The sequence below is a fragment of the Phasianus colchicus genome, chromosome 9 (assembly GCF_987193195.1).
Source record: "Phasianus colchicus chromosome 9, bPhaCol1.hap1.1, whole genome shotgun sequence".
NCBI classification, from domain to species: Eukaryota; Metazoa; Chordata; class Aves; order Galliformes; family Phasianidae; genus Phasianus; species Phasianus colchicus.
Window position 1 is genome coordinate 18,391,127 of NC_143444.1, and position 17,062 is coordinate 18,408,188.

A 17,062-nucleotide genomic window follows, 5' to 3' on the forward strand; every position below is an offset into this window, starting at 1 on the left:
CTTGGAGAGGAGCAGGGCTTGTATGGGGAGTGGCTGCCACTCAGTGCTGGGCCTCATGGAGATCCCCACCATGAGGATGGTCTGTTTGGTATGTTACATCACAGTCATGCAAACACCAGCTCAGGGCTCTGAACAGTCAGCTGGTGGTTATACAGATACAGGACAGTCAAAATTAATTTAGGAAGGGCTATTTGTGGAGGCAGATACAGCCAGAGATGCCTGGAGCACAGAACATATCTGGTCTTGTCACACTGATCCCCATGACACCAACAGCAATCGATTACTCGCAGTGGGCTTTGGGACAGGTCTGCTGTGTGCATGGCATCATAGCCCAGTTGCTGTGATAAGCAAAGTCCCAGATTTCTGCAGTGCAATATTCCAGCCAGACTGTTGTCACCCAACTCATTATTAGTACCAAGGAACATCGCACAAGCACTGTCAGAGTTGCCTCCCTCTGCAGACCTACCTGCAGAGAACTGTGCATTCCTAGCTCTCAGAACTCCTCTTGGTCTCTCCTGGGAGAGCACAGGAGGGGCCCAGACCTTCTGTTTAATTTTCCAGCATGCTTTGTAACTCAGATAGTATTTTGGTTGACTTGACTAGCATGAAGTATTTCCACCACACCCTCGTTTCTTCAGACAACCTCTTCTCTACCTGCTGGTAGAGCCAAGGCCAGTGAGTAAGAAGAAACGTGGTTAAGGTACAACAAATAAAGCTACCCTGAAGAAATACTTGCACAAAGCAAGATGAAGGAGCACCATCTACCTAGATGGTGTTGCTGCTGAAAGTGGGAGAAATAATTCAGATGTGTGAGGTGCAATAGGATGCCTGACAAACAGAGAATGAGGCTTCTCAAGACTGTGTATTTATCTCTGCTTGTTTGGATCAAACACTTGTAACAGTTGTGGGTTAATTTCCTTCCCATTGTCAAAACAATAAAAGCCAGGCACCATTTTATTAATTTCCAAAACAGAGTCAGATAAGCAGAACCAAATTTAAAAAAGTAAACACCCTGCCATAGAATTGGAGGATATGTAAGCATTTGGGACTCTTTTTTCTGTGTCTCTGAAAGGGGAGGTTTTTAGCATTGTGAACAGATTCCATTTTGTCAGTTGTGCTACAAAGCACTGATAAGGCAACGGGAAAGCAGCGGAGATTGAAGCAGAGCAGGAAGAAATACCACCCATATTAGGAGACAGCCACTTACTTAGTGGCTCACATTTGAATAAAGATGCCATTGTTCAGCCAAAAGAATGCACATATTCACAGGCCCAGTGCAGAATAGCTCAGTGTATCTAGAACTCCAGAAGTGTCCAAATTACAGCCCCAGGGCCCAAACTGCCCTCCAGTCTTTCTGAAGAATGACCCTCCGCCTAATTAATCAGTGCTTTAACTGTGAGTGATCCCAGGACACACTTTTCTCAGGCCTTTTTCTTAGCCCTGCTAGTACAGAACAAGCCTTTAAATGTTCTCTGGCTGATTTTTGACCATTTTTTTTCCCTTCCAAGATTAACATTTCCTGTTTTACTGGGAAAGCTCATTAGAAATGAAGACCAGTATCTAGATGATCTCAGTTCACTTTATTAGATAGGGAATGGTTGACTCAGGATGGGGAGACACTGGCTCCCTTTCAAGACCTACCAAAAAAGACAAAGCCTGTAGACTACTCCTAGAATAGTGCTACTGCAATTTCCTTTCCATATACTGTGGCAGAATTACAGCAGAGCTGATTACTGTGTACACACTATTCTTTTAGTCATATGAGATCCCACAGCCATAACTCCAGCTGCTGTGCATGGGATCCTTACCAAGATCTCATTTTCTGCACAAGATAATTTTGTGTTTATTGCAATGAGATGTCATATTCCAGATTGTCTGGATTCTCATAAAGCTTTTTACTCTCTGGAACAGAATTGAGATTTGATGGTAACTAGAAATGCATGAGGACAATGAAAAATATTGTGCAAAATTTCACTACAAATTGGACTCTACCTTTGATGATAAAATTTATTCTATTCTAATTGAAATTAAATTGCAACATGGAAAGTGAAAGGTTTTGTTTAAAACAAAACCAGCATGATCTTTTTTTTTTTTTTTCCTGAGGAGTAATCTTTTCAGTGAAGACCAAATGAATTTTGACTAACTTTACAAACTTGTAACAGAATATACAAATTAAAGAAGTCAAGGTTTTAAAAATGCCAGCATGAATGTTTTGAAAAGCTATAACAATAATGTTATCTGCATCTAGGAAAGTTGGAGACATACTGTTTGATAGGCCCTATCTTATGAGGTCCAATATTAAGCTAGGTAAAATGATCTGACTGGACAGCCTTAACTAAATTTAGTAGTCTGGTGGATTGCCATTCTACTAAATTTAGTCAGCCCATAATGGGCATTAGATATCTACTATCCAAACGATAAAATCTGTTGCTTTTTTAGGCTCCCAGCAAATGTACAATATACTACATTGGAGTATTAAGCAATAAGCAAGTCATGAAGGAAAATCAGGGGAAGGGTGGGAACCAGGATCCTAAGGAACACAGAAGGAACTGGTGTGCGCAAAGCTGCATTCTTGTGCTCAGAACAGGCCAGAGGCAGGCAGAGGTGTACAATGCTCCCTAGGAATGAGATCCAAAGGAAGAAGAGGTGGAGGGCTCTGTGGATGCACTGATCCTCCCCACAAAGCTGGTGCTCCAAAGGTAACTTTGGGCTGGAGCGATGGGAAGGGCTGTAGTTGTGAACTGGGCTCTCTCAGCCTCACCTCTCTTACAGAACATATGCTTAACTGTGTTTTCACACCATTCCTTCCACATTTTCCATTCTAGGCTCTGTAATCCTGATGGTAAACAGGGCACCATATTTCTACATAGATTTTCATGCAACTGTGAGCCAGCTTTATAGCTAGGAGAACTGCTAAGTCACTCTTCTCAAAACGATGTTTGAGGTGTTACTTACATAGTCTCTGCTGTTTAAGGGGATTTCTGCTTCTCAGCCCATGTGTGCTGCCACCTCCCTGCTGCCATGAAACCACGTATGACACCTTTTTTTTTTCCTGTAAAACTGAATAGTGTTAGAAGCTTCTCAAAAATTTGGTATTAATGAACAGAGAAGAATAGTAAACAGACACAAAAAGGTAGCACTATGATATTATGCCAATGTTTTTAAATCAAATTGCACTCCTCTGTCCTCATATAAGAGCCTACTGGATGCTCCATTTAACTCAGTGATACTTTCAGCTTACAGACAAGAAATAGTGCTCTTGTCACCAGTTCAGTTCCCTCTACAGCAATGGAGACATTGCCCTGTTATTCTGCAGGACCTGCAGGGCTGCCATTATTCTGGAGGTTGAATATAATAAATTATAAGCTAGTTTTTGTCCCCTCTCTATGACAGGCATATTTAACCTGTCTGAAATTTTATATGCCTCATTCTCTGCAAGAAGTAGTGTTTACTGACCAGAGATGCGTGTGCATGTTCAACAGTCAGAGTTGAACAGTGGTTTTAAAAAATAACATAGTCTAAAATAATCAGTCTAGAAATTCCCTGTTTCCTTAACCCTTTACACTGAAATGAAGCAGGCAGCTCACTGGAAAAATACTCAGTGTTTTTAGTGGGGGGAAACTTCTAAAATAGTACCTAAGAAGTAGGTACCTGAAAAATAAAGATGCTACCTGTATGCAGTCCACCTGATTAGACACAGTGTTCTGGACATGATATAAAGGAAAGGGACAGAGTCTCAAAATACAGTGCATTTTGCTCGCTTGTAACTTGAGCTCTGTTCAAGTTTTCACTCAGAATTTATCCTTTCTCAAGATATTTAAATTTGAGTTCCCATAAATAGATATGGGAAATGTGATTACTCTCTGAGTTTGGGAAAATTGGCCATTTTGACTTTGATTGCATCTGAAAGCTGTGTAGCTCTCAAATATTACTGCCCACTGGAGGTGACACAGAGCTGACCCCAGTGGGCAGAGGTGGGTTGTCCCCTGCAAAGGCCACAGCCCAGCAAGGCCCCAGCTTGCCTGGATTGTGGAGGACCTGTCATGGCAAAAACCTGTACAACACCAGTGAATACACGCATCTGAAGCACTAGGAGCCACGGTGCCCTAGTTCTGCTGCTCACACAGTAACTTGGTATTCTTTCTATAATTATGTCTTAATCATTCTTTGTGCTGAAATAATCATAACATATTTACAACCAGACTTTTTTTTTAATCTTCAGATCACTTTCGTTTGGCCTCATACTGCCATTCCCAGCCCAAATGACACCTTTCCTATCAAAGCCAATTTGGATTTCTTTTCTCAGATATGTGTCTGCAAGGTATTTTTGTCAAATGACTTACTCAAGTTCAGATGTTACAAATAGACATACAAATACCTGTTTACAAATGCAGGTGTAAAGGGACAGAGCAGCAGCTCAGGATCTGACTGAGCTGTACTGGGCTCTTCATTGCTGTACTTTGCAACCCAGTCATGAAACTTCTTTTGTGTAGTGTGGCTTTATAACCCAACAGATGTGGTGTTCCTTTGCTTACTCCAATTTTATTTCTCACTTTCAGGACAGAGGAATACTTACTAGTCAGTAACCATTTGTATCATTTTTCCAAACAAATTTGCTTTTTTTTTTTTTTTTATGCCTGTTGCTTTTTCTTTTCTGATATAATTCTTCCCCATCTGCCACATTTTTTCCACACTACTTGTAAATAGTTAAAAAATGCATTAGTTTCACATTGCTCTTAAGACCTTAAGATGAGTTTCATCTAGACTTGCTCATTTACATATATTCCCATTTTACAGGTTTTCTCCCCCTCACTTTTTAATCAAACACCTGTTTTCACAAGGTCTTTGCTTCTGCCTTACTTTTTTTTGTTGTTAAAGACAGAGTTTTTCATTAAAAAAAAAGAAGAAAAAGAAAGTGGTTGTATTGCTCATCCATTTTAAAATTATAATTAACTTCATCTCCTTCCTCATTTGCTAATGGGTCTATTTTCTCTCCAGTATTTCCTTTTCCCCTGATACACTCGTGAAGGCTCCCTTGTTTCTCTTACCCCCCTTGGCTAACTTTAACTCATTCTGTCTTCAGCTGGGGAAAGGAAGACAGACCCTCACAGCATCATGCTTGCAACTTCCACACCATTTTATACTTTCAAAGTCTTTTGCAGACATTAACTAATTAACTTTCATAATATGCCAGAGAAGTATAGAAATATTACTAACAGCTTTATTTTGATGTGGAAACTGAAGAAGAGGTCCTGAATAATCACCACTGACTGCAGGAGAGCTATTTCAACAGCTAAAGTGCTCGGGAAAGCAGAGAATTACTCCTGCTTGAGGGCACAAAGCACTGGCTCCATCAGGACATCAACAGCAGCAAATTCAGAATGGTGAGCTCAGGAAGAGAGCACAAAATCTCTCTTTCATCTCACTTCATTTTGGGTCATGTTATTTCCATTTGTTTTTTCAGATGAGGAGTCTAGTGAGGTTTCTCACCTAGGTTTATGCTCAATTCTTCTGGTCAGCTGTTCCTACATGACACATTAATACCTCTGGTTAAAAATGCCATGGGAGAAAGCAGTTCAATCATTTTCCCAGAGGATCTTTTTAAAAACCTGTTGTTCCTTACAGAAGAGCCTGACAAACATCTTTACTCTTTGATAGCCATTACTCTTAGAGTAACAATTTCAAAACCATATGCTCAGAGTGCTTGAACTAAGATTTAACTAGTCCTGTTTAGAAGGGCATACCAAGGATGGATATTTTCATGCTATGTTTCCCGTAATTTTCTTTAGCTTCATTACATGCTCACAGCTACCCAGCGTTCTGCCAGCATCTCTCAGCTTGCAGTCCATGGACCACTTAGGCCATAAAACATCAGAAAGAGGTGGATGAAACAACTTCAAATTTTTTTTCAAGCAAGACTGAAAGTTCCAGTGAGCAAAGAAAGAGAAGAGGGTAAAATCAAATTAACGAATGAACAATCAAAGCCTATCTTAATTTTTAGTTGGTTTGCAAATGAAAAGCACTGTGGTTAGACACTCAACACTGCCTGGGGATATTTTTTTCATGATCCTAAAAAGTGGTTTAACACTACTTTGCGTGTCTGGAAATCTTTTTTTTAAAAAGTGGTTTTCACAAGATTATTTTCTTCTAAGCTGGTGTCAGCAATGTCTTCATCATCTTTCCTTGAGCTGTGGTTGATGACGATGCTGCACTCCACCTAAGGCCTATTGTAACCTGCCCCAGGCAGCAGCTGATGGAGGGCCTTTGCTGAGTCCCTCTCTCCTGTCCCTTTCTGGCCACACAGGATGTGCTCCCCTACAGCCAGGAGCTTCTATAGGGTGAGCCAACACAGGTGTCAGGCTATGATTTAGGGGGCCACGGTGTCTGGATGAGAAACACAGCTGTGATTTTCCTCTTTCCTGAGGGACTTCCCAGGGGTGGAAAGGGAGATGTTATGGTCTAGTTCCTCCAGCTCCAGCCATTCCAGAAAAATACCCAAGTTAGTTTTTGAATCTCCAAATTCAAAATCAACAGCAAAAATCAACAGCGAAGAAAGCAAGGGGAGCATCCAGACCCTAACAACTGCTTGGTTACATTCTGCTGAGCAGCAGAGGCTCAGCACGCAGCCTGCTGAGTGTTCCCAAACTGTGCTGGCCACGTACTCAGTTTGGATGTTTATGGAGGTTTCTCTCTGAGGGCTGAAAGCTTGCATCTGTGCTTCCAGTTCAAGTTCTCTCACAAATTTGAACAAAAACCTTGTAAAGTTCAGCATCTTCCAAATTGCCCCATATAAGTCACTACTGAAACCATATCCAAATGGTTCTCCCCCCTCACCATACCTTCCACAGAAATGACCTAAACTTTGTCAGGTTCACATGTCCCTAGAGATGATCTCATTTCACTGCTTCAAAAGAGCTTTGGTCTGCACAGCCTGTAGCAGCAAATTTACACTTCAAAAAGCAGACAGCTTTTTCCACATCTTATTCACTTAATGGGTGAGAATGTAAAATTAGTTCCGTTGCTGATGAGGACCTTGAGCCAAATGAAAAGTGTTCATTTGTCAGCACAGACTTACAGCCTGAAACATGATTATATAGCTAATCCAATAATGGGTTTTGATGCTGAGCATTTATTTATATACAGTATGTCTTGTTATCTGTTGATAATCAGGCTCTACAATTTACTCTCTTTTGTGTCATTAGACATAGCAACATCTTCTAGACATAGTACATTTGCGTGTCAACATACAAACGCACACAAAACCTTTGTGACCAAAATACCGTCTGCCTAGATTTTAATGCAACAGCATTTGAGTTGGAGCTTTTTGTCATTTAAAATATTAGTAGCAAATTAATCATTTTAGACTGAGAGCCTCTTTGCATCTTATAAGTCTTAACAGATTAAAATTTGAAACATAAATTTTGTTCCCTTACCTATAGCATCATATGGACTGATTTATTCCTTTTCGCCTGACGTGAATCCCAATAGCTAATTATCTTAAATATCACTTTAAATGTATGAAATGGTCCCCATTCTAAAATACTCTGTGTCTTAACATCAGACATATCTGACCCTTCGGTAACTTCACAAACAGCACTGCTTGAGGCTCAAAAAAATCATCTTTTATAAAAAAGAAAGTAAGCATAACTTGCTAATATTTGGCATTGTTCCTACATCAGGTACACTGAAAAACAGAAAAGTTGTTTGCCTGCTGCTCTAAAAAAAATTATTTAAAAAATAATGTTGGGACTAATTTCTGCTGTTACCTTATACTCCCCCAGTTGTGTGGATGACTGTAAATATCTAGCATTGAATTATTAAGACGGTTTATTCCTCAATTAAATATACAAGGTATTGAATATTTAAAATGGGGAGATGTTGATAGTTATGCTACAGAATGATAGATCAAAACACTCACCAGATATTTTTTAAAAAAGTGCATGGGAAGGTAAAATCAATCCAGTATGAAACTGGGAGTTAATTGCAAATGTGGGGCACACCTGCAAACTCTGTGAACACTCCTGCAACACTACACAGAGCAATCTCTGTGCTAAAGGATAGGTCTGCATGCAGAAACACCCAGGAACACCTCTGTGGGCTGGGTGAAGGCAGGTCTAAATTTGGCAGTCAGGAGACTTTCAGAAGCAATGCTATTAAGCAAAATTCACCTTAAAGGAGACTGACAATCAAGAGTACAGGTGAAGCACACACGATGCATAAGCCAAGCTTCAGCTTTGCCACTGCCTTTGGAATGAGCAGGATCAGGCCTCCCTGCTTGTGCAGGGAGCTTTTGTTCGGCTGAAATTTACTCTACAATAAATACTTATATATTGCTGCAACATGATGTTTTATTGGGCTGCACCAGTTTACTAAAAACAGCAGGCTGGTAATAGCAGTGCTTGTGGTTTTGCCTGTAATTCATTTCTGCATGGTAATGCACGGGGAGAGATATGATACAAGATAATAAGGCAAATTAAAAAAATGACTAAACTCAGTACTTGCACTACATGGTATATTAAGACCATGTTCAGACAGGCTGATTCTTTGGACATTTTTATTTTCTGTTTTACCTTGGCGAGGTAATTCATTACGTATTCGCTCGGGTAAAGAATAAATGAATATAGCATACATTACATCCTCACTTCAGTTGCAGAAACAAATCTTTCCTGTACCCGCCAGTGTAATCTTTGGAGTTTTCGTTATATAAAACACCTCAAGAAAAATGCACCTCGGTAAGATTTACACTTTATTACTCTAATGATTCTACAAACACTGCCACAATGTGATGAAAGGCAAAGCAGTCCTGATCTGATTGAGCGCTAATAAAAATCAGTACTGAAAACTGAAAATAGCACCCTTATCATCTTTCTTTCATTTAGACCTGATTACTAGGGGATTATAATGCAATCACAGCTATGTGTGAGAGGTAGCTATGGGAACCAGTTTTAACTGTTTATCTAGCCAAAGATCTTAATTTAAGTTTGAACACTCTGATTCATTTATATGTAAGACACCAAGGAGACAAAATGCAGAAGAAACAGATGCTCACTTGTTCTTTCCATTTAACTTCATAAGCTACCAGCCAATTTGTCTTTCAGGGACAAAATTAATTTCTGATGACAATGTGAGTAAGTAATAAACTCGGAGTTCCTGTCCTGGGAAACTTGTTAAGGCCATGTAATGTTCTGGAGTTATTTAGAAAAAAACAATTTGCTCATAGACTTGCAGAGACATCTGTAACAGAGTTTTCTTTGTCCCTGTGCTGTTACTCATTTCTGGGGGCTTTATGACACCTTTTCCAGAGGTTGTTCTGAAAAAGTTCAAAAGGAAACATATTGCCCATTATTTCTTTCCTGTGGGGTATTTTTTTTTTACACAAATCTTTTTTTTTCCTTCATATTCACAAATCATGCAAACCTCAACCCATTTGTTTTGTTACTTCCCCAGTGCCAGGGAAAGGAACCAGCAGCCAGGATCCTAACAGCATTAGTCAACAATTATGAGGAAAACAGTTTGTCAGAAATTTAGAGGCAAGTATGCACCTGAAAACGTCTGACAGAGCACTACAAAAGAGTCTGTTCCACGTTTGGATGGAAGGAGATTTGCCCATTAATGCTGTTAACTCTGTTAAGCTACAGTCATTAGCAAGAGAAAAAATGCCAAAATGAGGGGGAGGGAGAGAGAGACAAACACCCTAAGATCCCATAGGGAGCAGCAGAGGCTGTGTGCACATGCTGCTCTACCAGTTACTTAACCAAAATGTTCTCTACCTTTCATTATCTTCGTTGGCACTATTTCCCCATTTTGATATTTATTTTACACATGCAGCTCTTTACTCTGGTAATACTCTTCCATCATTTGGTGCATTCACTGGGGCTTTATCCCTGCCTGGCAGTCCCTCCACACCTGAGGTTTTCTCTTAGGTAAATTCCTGCAGTCTAATGCTTGCCCATTAGTGCACTTAGAATAGCTCCGTCTGCTGTGCTTAACATTCGTTTACAGCTTGTGTGCTGCTGCACATGAATGTTCCTATTCCAGCAGGTCTTTTGAAGAAAGTTTAAAGTAAGTTGCAAAATGTTTCTTTTTCATCTAAACAGGGAAATGAATTTAAGAAAGGAAGAGAAGAGCCTGAAGGTTTAGCTCTTTCAAATTTTAAACAGAATTCAAAACACTGTTGGAACAAATCTGTCATGGAAAGCGCTAGAGCACCTGCATTTTAAGAGTGAATCTCTTCCCTAACTCCTTCCTTGATAATAGCTTGCATGAACAGCACCTTTAAACCACATCAATCCCAGATGCTTTCCACCCATCCGGTTATTATTTCCCTTGGCACTGAAGCACACTTGCCTCCAGACTGAAGCTTCTCAGTGACGAGCAGCCCAACATCTCTCGACAAGGAGTGACTAACATTTAATTCAGCTGAAATTATAAAACAAGGGGAACTTTAATCTTGGGTGTTCAAAGAGCTCAACCTGGACACTGCATGGATCAATGCTAACTCTGGAAGTAAAGGCCATATAGTTTCAAATACTAATGCTGAGGATGAAGTTTGGAGAGGAACAACTAAGAGTTCAACGATAATTCTAAACTTTAACCACAGTTCTGTTTGTGTTTACACTGCAGCACATCATCAGCACACAGCCCAAGCACACAAGATGTGGTCTGAATTACCATCTGCAGGGAAGGGTACACTATGGTTAAGCAGTTTCCTACTCCTCACCTTTACCTTCAGTTTGTTTTCAGTGGCTGAGCTGGTGCTTTGACACATGGCTTGGCTGGTAGCTGAGCACCAACGTGGGTGCCAGCAGTGAGAACCACTGGATATTTTTTATCAGTAGGACTTGCAGAAAATAAAACTTAATTGCTCTAACAGTGATTTTTTTTAAGATGCCATCCTTGCCACACAGCTTTAAAGGCTTTTGTACAAAGGCAGGATACATACCAAGGCCATACAAATGAAAACAAAGCATTAATTCACATTTCAAGAAAGGAAAGTAAGGAAAGTTCACACACTTCAGAAAAACCACAGCATTTTGCAAATGAAATTAATGCTTTCAAAAAGTGACATCAGCCAGCACTGCAAGATCTTTCTGCACTGGCAAGCAGGAGCTGCAGCAGGGATACAATGACAGTGTTTCTTTAAGGGAGGGTCTCATTAAATTTCTTACCTGAGATACTCCACAAACGTCAGCACGTGTTGGTTACTAAGGCTAATTTAACCATACAGCTTGTAACAGCATAAAAGAAAGACTCCATGAGGAATGTTTGGGCAGAAACTTGTTCTTCATGGCGCTCTAAGACAAGTTTGTGAAAACACATGTTGGCTACTGGGAAGTACAGCAGTCATCTTTGGACAAAAGAAAATGGTTTTCTGGACTACAGGTAGAGGAGAGAGGTGGCTACAGTAGGGTTACAGACTGTATAATATTAATCCTCCACAAAGCAAAATGTTAATTGGTATGCAATTATGGTGGAAAATATCCTTACTTAGATTTTGAAAATCCTGAATCAATAATTTAGCTTAGTAAGTACAAATAATATTAGGGAAATTGAATTTTCAAAGGAAACAGTCTATGGCAGCAGTCACTCAGAGTCTGTAGAAAAATGGCTCCTTGAAAGGAAGTGAAAGAGGTAAGGGCATAAAAGAAAGGTGAGTGAAAAGAGGGGCCTAGGCAATTCTGGAAAACCTCTTTGACAGAACCACAGCTCCCACATGGTTCTTGTGCAAGTCTAAGCCTGAATCAACACCACGGTGCAAAATCTCTTACATATTCAAAAATCGCAACAACCTAATGATTTGCTTCTTAAAACCTGCAGATCAGGAAGACGTTATCAGAACAATGAAAAACCTGGCATCTAAATAACACTATAAAGTATTTCAAAAACCAGGTAGACATTTTACACTCTTCCACAAGTAGAATATAACACACTACACACTTTAATGTAGAATGTCTTACACAACCTGCTTCCATTTCATTGAAGCTATAAATCTAGGGGTTGGATATCTGAAGGTTAATTCTGATTAAATTAAGAAGTGGGAATACTACAACAGGGCTGGAAAATGCCCCAAATACAGGATGAATCTATGACAATTCCTTCAAGGTATTGAACCCTTAGTCCCACAAAACCATAGGATTGCTTAGGATGGAAAATACTGAAGAAGGATGCCCCTACTCTGGCCTAATTTACTATCGTACATACTGTAATCAACTTACTCCTGCTACAACAGAAACAACATGAGCTCCCTCAGCACCTTACATTGCAAAGTGACAACAAAAAGGGAAAAAAGTTTCTTTTAGCTCTAAAAATCAGTGCAAAAAGCAACATTTGATGCCAAACCCAACAGAAGCTACATGAGAGCAGCGTCAATAATACTCACTTCAGTGAGATAATCCTGGTCAGGGTCACCTGCAGTCTTGGAGAGCATCAGTCTTTGGTAGACCAACAAGTCAGCAGATGGTAATCCTTTCTGCAAAGCCTCGGTAGAAACCAAATCTTTGTTTTGTGGCACATAAAGGCTGTAAAATCCATGAAGCTCAAATCTCAAGGACTACAAAATAAATCCACTCCTGTGCAGTGCTAATACAGGAAATTCCACTGTAAGGGAATGCAGCCTCCTATCCAACATACCGCAACAAGCAGAAGAATGTAGCTTTGGAGGAAAGCTTTTAACTGGTTCCTAGTGGGTTAGTGCACGAGTCAGCTTTGCAATGAGGTAACTGGCCTGTCAGTTGTGCTTCTGCAGGCCTCCCCATGGCAGAGGGCCCACTGAATAGGCCCCCACTCCTTTCCACACATCAAACACCCCAAGGATGGTTCTGTTTCCCTGGTGAGCTCGTGGGGAGGCACGCTGGACAATGGAAAGTCTCTCCTTTTGAGAGAAATCAGTAAAAATTATTCTGAGGGCTCTCCCACTCCTCATGAAGTCAGCACCAAGAATATCAACTGAGCCAGGTGGCAAATATAAATTGAAGCTTAATGTGTATCATGAAAAATGCTCCTGCTGCTGGCAAGACTACCAGTTAGAACACAACATATTGCCCACTTTTTGATAAATTCTTATCTGACTATCTGACTGCCAAGAACTGACACTCAAACCATTTGGATCATACATGGCCTTCAGAGATAACTGTTCTGGACCTGTAAAAAAAAAAAAAAGATGGGAAAAATGACAAATGGGCCCTGATCCTGCTGTAGCTGCAACAGTAGCACCTCATGTCCATTCTCCCCTCCTTCCTCCAAGAAACAGGTGGCCTCAGAGAGTGAAAGATGCAAAGCTTGGGCCCACTGCTATGCTTGTGGTACCTGGGGACATAACAAAGGTGGTGGCAGACTGTGTGCTGGGGTGCAGGTCACAGTGTCCACCCCAAGGTTTAACCACACTGCAAATGTTAGCTAGCAATCCCCACAGCAAAATTACTTTCTTACAGAAGGGCTCCTTCACCACCCCAGCAGAAGCCAACAAGCCGAGAGTGACTGCTAATGCCACGTGAAAGACTGCCTGTTCCAGCAAGATGAAAGGCACCAAACCTGAGACAACTATTTTGTCAAACCTCATTGAGAATCTTGTAAAGCCATCTCCCATCTTGTAACCGTTCTGTGGTTAAATAGTAGCTTTGTTGCAATCCAGCACCTTTCACAGCCATTACAGTCTCTCTAAATTGATTCTAAGAAAAAATGCATTCTGCTCAGAGTTATTTCTATTGCCCAGTTGTTTTGTATGAATCTGATAACTAGTTTCCTGCTACAGAGATTACATCTTGAATACTTAATGCCAATTTGGAAATTTTTTAGACAAAACAAAAATAGATCTAAAATATAACACACAGTTTAGCTAAGTGTAGAACATTAATGCAAGGCATGACTGGAGAAACAGTCAGCAAATTGAAGGAGGAGAGCAGACTCAAAGGATATCTCTCAGGGTTAGTTCATGCTATAACTGGTCATTCAGGCATTTCTAGCTCTGAAAGCACATTTTTTAAAGCATCAAAATCTCAGAGTTCAATGTTTAATTTTTTTTTTTAAAGTTAGAGTGAAGGATAGAGTGCAGCCAAAGGATAGCATTTAACAACCATTTCAAAATGAAATCTAAATATGCTTACATATTAGATAAACGTTGGCTTCCAGGGAAGCTTTATAACAGTTTAATTTCATCCTGGACTAGGATATATGGAAATGTTTAGAATTTCCTTAAGTGTCCAGAGCCCTCTGCTAAGCTAACAAGATGATATTGCTACTCATATAATAGAAGATTTTTTTTCCCTGAAGTAACTCAGTGGCCTTTATTTGCGACTTTTCTTTTTTCTTTTGTGCTGCAGTGCAATTTCATTAATAGAACTACACAATAATTACTTTTTTCATATTCTCATCATATACTGATAACTCAACTGCCCTATTTTTTGCCACATGGATGCCATCTACATTTCTTTAAATGTCAGAGGCTTTTTCCCCTCACTACTTAAAACTCAGCAGAGCCAGTGGCTTGCATACAGCTGAAACATCTTTTCACTGGCTCCTCTCTCACTCCCTCTGCCCCTTTTCCCACTCGATAGCAAATGTAGGTTCTTTGGAAGTTTTCCTCATCCTTCATAACCAAACCAGGGATGATCAGTCCATAGGGCATCACACACACACAACACACACACACAGTGCTTGCAGAACAGACCTGCTAAGGTCAGCTGAGTAGGCCAAAATATTGTACATGAAGTAGAGACCCAGATTGCTTCTAAATGCCTCACTGACCCACAGTGAGTGTGAGCCAGCATGTTCCCAGCAACAGATGAGGAAAATGCAGTCCTGAAGTCAAAAAGATCAGTCCAGCTGAGATGAGCAGCAAAAGCATAGCCTTTAACAATCATGAATTGCCTGCTGACACTGTATCTTTTGGGCTGGTCCAGGCAACCTGCCCCTCACTGCTCATCCTGCTGACGCGGTGCGGGGAAGGCTGGCCCAGCCAACATAGAGCCAGGTGGGCTGCTGTGTGAGCCCCACAAAGCAGCTGGCAGTGCCCATCCCAACAGGGTGGCACAGAGCTCCCTAATGACAGGACAGCACGGTAGAAGTGCTCAGGCACAGCTTTCATGGGTATAGCAGCAGCAGCTTAGCACACAGAGGAAAGTACAGATGCAACGTCCCCACACTGGTGGGTTCAGCCAAAGTGACCACAGGCACTGGTGATGACAACTTATTTACCTGCATAGACTCAGTGTTAATTTGCAAGCAACAGACAGGAGAAGGGCTCCTGCCAGCTGGTGCTATTTGCAGAGCTGATGCTGTATGTCAGACATTGGAGGTCTTACTTCAGCAAAACACATTCTCTTGATGCTCAGCCCAAGGCTGTCCCAATGCAGCCAGTTACACCTCTGACGGTCTTAAAGACAGCTACCTGAATGATTGCATAAATGTGGTTGTGACTGTTTTCCTTTAACTGTTTCTTTATTTCAGCCTTCTTTTTCAGTCTCTGTCTTCAAAGTTGAAGGAAATAACATGAAAAAGAAGACTTCATAGCAAAGAAAGCAGCACTCAGATTTTAACTGTACTTAAAATCAGGGAGGAATCTGAAGGCCAAAGAAAATGGTCTGTGCTGCTGATGAATTTCTGTAAGTTGTCATTTTGCACAATGCCTTTGAGAAAGTCCACCACTAACAGCTGTACTCTGACACTGAACCTGATACCCTATACAACGTTTTTGTCTGATCTAACTTCCCATGGCTAGTTTATCTCAAAATGCAAGAGAGAAGGGGAAGATTAGGAGCAGCAAGCAAACCTGCTTAGCAAATAGATACGAATCTGTGACACACTCCTCACAAAAGCAGAGCCTACAAATACAGGTTAAAATGGCTGAGCTGACTTTTTCAGAAAGATTAAAACCATTCGGCTTCTGCAGACTGAAAGGTGATCCCAAATTGTGAGTGCTCATCAGTCAGCAGCAAGCACAGGCTTTTTAATATGGCTGCTCAAGTGGTAGCCCAGGAAGAGCAACTTGCACAATTTGGCAGCTGGATGTGGAGATAATCGTGTGGATATGGGCACTGACCTCTCTGCCAAACAGATAATAGGACAAAAAAAAAAAAAAAAAAAGAGGAAGATGCCAAGGAGATACTTGATTTCTTTCAGTAATTGTGACTTGCAGTTTGTTATCAAGCTCAAGCGGAGCATCAAGGAGTTACGTGTTTTGGTGAATTTTTGGGGAGAATTGATAACATCAGCATTCAGCTATCTGCTATTGCCACTGTTTTGGTTCCTAGCCCAACTTGATCATGAGCAGTCCATCGTGTCTGAATTACCATGTTGGTTCACAGTCTGGGCTAACAGAAAATGATTGCAAAAGAGAGCGATTGAGAGGAGGCTGATCTAGGCCAGGCCACAAACCTTTTACACAGCTGACAGCCCTCACTGCAGACAGAGCCTTGCCCTCGGTATTCCCTCAGATGCCAAGGGCCTGTGACTACCCTATCCAGGCAGCCTGTTCTCTGGATGCAGAAGCTTGCTCACATCAGCCCTCGCCTTCTCTCCAGCATCAGGGAGAGGTTCCAATGCCTTTGAAAGACTGAAGAGGATACCTCATTAGGCCTTGATTATCCTCAAGCAATTGCTTAGATTTCTGCCCTATTACCGTTCAGCCTTTTTTAGCAGAGGTCGTGGAATGGGCAGTGGCTGTCTTGTCTTCGTTATAATGCATCATTTGAAACTTTTCAATTAAGCTTCAGATCAGGCCACAGTACTGAGACCGCTTTAACGAGGGTGAGTAATGACCTTGTGCTGCACGTGATTTCTGGCACACCATCAGTTTTAATTCTTCTTGATCTTACTGTAACCCTTTGATACTTTGGATCAAGGGTTCTCTTGAAATGCTTTAAGCACACTGTAGGACTTTCAGGGACTGTTCTGACATGGTTTCTATTCTACTTGTCTCAATGTAGCCAGGCTGTCACCTGTAAGTTCTCCATATAAAATCAAATTGCCAAAGATTAAAAGGCAGCTGAAAATCTGGCCTGTGCACAGAACTGGGGAAATTTGGTATAGGTCCCCAGAGTGACTGAACCTAAGGAGAATTCTGCTG

The 17,062-nt window shown here is 40.9% G+C and overlaps 1 protein-coding gene across 1 annotated transcript in view; it reads right to left on the reverse strand.

Moving 5' to 3' along the window:
• LOC116243473 (uncharacterized) overlaps positions 1-17,062 on the reverse strand; it is an 83,662-nt gene that overhangs the window by 40,634 nt on the left and 25,966 nt on the right. The gene's annotated exons all lie outside the window — the stretch shown is intronic.